Below are 4363 nucleotides of genomic sequence, written 5' to 3'. Positions count from 1 at the left end.
ACAGTGTGTTGACGACTGTGTTGTGTCCTGGTCTGGAGGCATCACATACTTAGTCACTTGTATAGATGGTGGCCATGAGCTGGTTGTTGATTCGGAGAAAAAAACTTGTGCTTGTAGAAAATAGAATCTAATTGGGATTCCTTGCTATCATGTTTGTGCATGCATAGCCATTAGGAATGATCCTTGGGAGAATCACATACATGAAGGCTACAGCAGGGACATGTACATGAAGTTAATTGATAGCTTTTCTTGCATATAATTTCCTTTTCATACTTTTACAACCATTAAATTTCTTTCTTTGCAACAGTTAAATAGCTGTTTGTTGGAGCCAATTGTGAGTCCTGAATTTTGGGGACAAACCACTGAGCCAAAACCTTTGCATCCAGATGTGAAGTCCCCTACAGGAAAACCAAAAAATAAGAATACCAGAGATATTCATGCAGATACCACTAAACTTAGCAAGGTTGGGAAAATTGTTAATTGTACCTACTGTAAAGCAAGGGGTCACAACACTAGGACTTGTCCTGCCAAGGTAATTATCTAGTAATTCATATATATGGTGTATATGATATTATATTGTAATTCAACAACCCTATTGGTCTGTTATCTTCTAATTACAGAAAAATGAAGCCATTAAAAAAGCTGCAGAACAGGGGACGGTTCCTAACATTGCTAAGACAACTTGTGTGTGCAAAACATGCAACCAGCCAAGGCATAATTCAAGGACATGTGCACAGAAGGTAAGGCATACTCAAAATTGACTTGGTTACATTAGGTTTAAACAAAAATTTATTTAAAATGTCTTTTCCTATGTAGAAACAGCTACAACAACAATAAGATCAAAATACTATCCCCGAGATGATGCAGCACCATGAGAATGACAGACAAGCTGGTGACACTCAAGGAAGCTCATCATCTGCCTTTCCTCACCAGGCCAGGAATAAAACTCCAAAGAGAAAGAGATGAATTTATGGGAGACCTGATTTATTTTATGTTATTTTGTTGGCCTTAACAAGAAACTAAGTTTTTAGATCTAAAATCGGTGACTATATTTATGGAACTGGAGATTTTGGTTGGGGATGTAGGTATGCGGTTTTAAGACACTATTTTTGTAAATCATATGGTTGGCGTATGAAATAGCTAGAATTAATGGCTCCAATTCTTAAAAACTTGTCACTAGATGCTGCTATACGCTATTTTATGGCCAACATGTAATATGACTGAAATTGTGAATTGTGCTTATGGAATGATATCAAGCATTTTGCGTGTTAATTTAAGTGTGTTTCTTTATCTTTTAGAATAAATAAAGTGCACATAACTATAACTTAACAAAATCAAGTATTCATATCTTTAATAATATTATTCAAACATTTAGTTTTACACCTTCAACAGGAGGCACATTACGAACTAAAAACAGAAAGCCAATCTTTCATCTTCTAGCCTCCAATTTCACCCTATCCACATCCATAACCAGATCCACCCACCGTACGCACCCATCCACCCACCTGAAAAAACCACATCCACGACCGCCTAGACAACGATTCATAAATTAAGCCAAAACCCTTTAGATCACAATTTACAAAGTTAATTCAAAACCTTTTAGAGTTAAAACAATTTTATGCAGTGATAAAATCATTCATTCAATTTTAAGGAGGTGATTACATCTTCGATTTCAATACACACCACTGGGTGGGGTTGTAAAGACACGGAGGGGAAAGTAAAAAATAAGAAAGACAGTATAAATAGTTGAAATAAAATAAAAAAATATAAATAACAACATAATATACCTCAGTCTGCAGATTAATGGCCACTTTGTGTTTATCCAGTGTTTTCATAAATGGATAATCCGCTAAAAATTAAACTCCATGGACATATTTGAAGGCCAAATGAAGATTGGAACGAGCGCACTTGGCTATGTCTTGTTTTTTATGGCCTACCACTGATTTGTGGTAACGCCACACTCGATCGATTATATCTTGGGGGGAAAGTTCGTACCTTGGGTTTTAAATCTTGGCATAAATACAGATAAACAATTACAATGGCCATAGAGATCACCAGTAGCAATTTAAAAAATAAACTAGCAAAATGAAAAGAGTGAAAAGTAATGAGATGAGACTATTATTGATAAAAGAAATCAAGGGTCAGGTGTAGTAAGAATAAAAATTACTGTTAATTGCAGAGTAGTACAGTGGGCTGGTAATTCAGAACACGTTTTAAAATCTCATTGGTACTTATCTTGTTTTTACTTCCTCTGAAATAATTGATTACTCAATTTTACATGTCAAGAAACAACTCACACAGGATACCGTTGCACCAGGTTTTTAAAATACCGATTTGACCCGCTAGATTTATAATGTTGTCACCTCAGTCACTCTTTTACCCACCGGTAAATGCTGTGAACAATTTCTTTAACACCCCTATGTGTAAAATCATTTTAACAAGTCAGTACGTACTAATAAAAATATTATAATCTAACGTACCCAATATTGTCTTTTTAGAATTATTCTAAATACTCTTATAATTATTTTAATTTAAGTTATTATTACAACGTGAAACAATATCAAAAGTTATTAATTTAAAAAACAATAGTTTTTATTCTATTTAAATTGAATTTATGTATATATTTATTTTTAAGTGCTTTTTTAAATTAATTAAAGAAAATTAACAAAATCTGATATAATCAATTAAACTTATATAGATCAAGTACCTAAATATTGATCGTAAAATTTTATTTACTAATTTATTGTGGATTGGTAGTTCAAAGTTAAAAAAAAATTGAATATGCATGGCAATTTATTGGTTGAAGACCCCAGATGAGACCTGATGCATTAGAAGGATCATGTCTCTAGAGCCGGCTGTGTATATTTGTAACTGTGCATACATATATTCCAAAAGGTTTGATATTATATAACTACTTAGAACTCTTAATGTCAGATATTCTTAAATTCTATCAACAACGTCTTTTTTTGGTTATGATCTTGTCCATCTGTACATACTCATTTTATTCTCAGAATAAATTAAACACAATTCATAAAGTTAAGCCAAAACCCTTTAAATCATAATTCACAAATTTAAGACAAAACATTTTAGAGTTAAAGCAATTTTATGTCATGATAAAACCAATCATGCAATTTTAAGGAGGTGATTACATCCTTGATTTCAATATACTTCATGGGTGGGTCAGTAAAGACATGTAGGAGAAACTACAAAATAAGAAAGATAGTATAAATAATTGGAATAAATTAAAAAACATAAAAAAAATGTTATAACACGCCTCAATGTGTAGATTAATGGCCTTTTTATATTCATCTAGTATTATCATAAACGGATAATCCGCTATAAATCGAACTACATATTAATGAACATATTTGAAGGCCAAACGAGAATTGGAATAATAGCATTTGGCTATGTTTTTTTTATTCGATCAATGATATCTTCGAGAAAAAGTTCAAACTTTTTATTTTGAAATTCGGCATAATAAAGGTACCCGATCACAGTTGCTACAGAGATCGCCCGGTAGAAATCTACCAAAACAATGAGCAATACACTTAGACAAAAATATATACACGTAGACACTTATGTATATATTGTTTAATTTTAATTTAGCGAATTTACTGCAACGTCCTTGATTAAAAACAACTTTCCTGAGAGTTGTGGAAATTTTCAGCAGATTAAACTGCAATATTATAAACAAGGAAATGTAAAATTCACGTGTCCTAAGTAAAAAAATTAAACTGAAATAACAATTATTTAATATTACAAACAAGTATTTTAAAAAAAATTGGCTATTCAATTATACATGTCAAAAACAACTCACATAAATTACCGTTGCACCGGATTTTAAAATAACGATTTTACCCACTAGATTTATGATCTTGTCACCTCACTCACTCTTTTAACCACTAGTAAATGCTGTGTAAAATTCGTTTGACATCCCTGTGTGTAATATTATTTTAACAAGTTAGTACGCGCTAATAAAAATATTACAATTTAACATACTACAACGTTCTTGATTAAAAATAATTTTTCTGAACGTTGAGGTAATTTTCAGCAAATTAAACTTCAATATTACAAACAAGGAAATATAAAATTCACGTGTCCTATGTAAAAAAATTAAATTAAAAAAAAGTATTTAATAATTAGATTACTTTTTTATCAACGTAGTAATCAGACATGGCTAATCAGTCAAGAACCTTTTTTTTGTTATAAAATTAAAAGAAATAAAAATACGTCCTGATGAAAGTAAGGCTTGGATAATGTTTAGACAAGTGGGTCTGACAATAGAAATATTATTTATAGCTAATAGATGTGATTCATAAATCATAATTTTAGGTCTCTTAAAATCAATGGTGTAAACGGATAC

The 4363-nt window shown here is 31.4% G+C and overlaps 1 long non-coding RNA gene across 1 annotated transcript; it reads right to left on the bottom strand.

Moving 5' to 3' along the window:
* Nucleotides 1-229: 229 nt before the first annotated feature.
* Nucleotides 230-999, bottom strand: LOC141682457 (uncharacterized). Its single transcript, XR_012559789.1, has 2 exons — nt 487-999; nt 230-398 (listed from the first exon to the last, which is right to left on the bottom strand). It is a non-coding gene; the product is annotated as an uncharacterized LOC141682457 (long non-coding RNA).
* Between the last annotated feature and the right edge of the window lie 3364 nt (nt 1000-4363).

The sequence above is a fragment of the Apium graveolens genome, chromosome 9, assembly GCF_009905375.1.
Source record: "Apium graveolens cultivar Ventura chromosome 9, ASM990537v1, whole genome shotgun sequence".
NCBI lineage: Eukaryota > Viridiplantae > Streptophyta > Magnoliopsida > Apiales > Apiaceae > Apium > Apium graveolens.
This window is presented reverse-complemented; position numbering and strand designations above follow the sequence as displayed.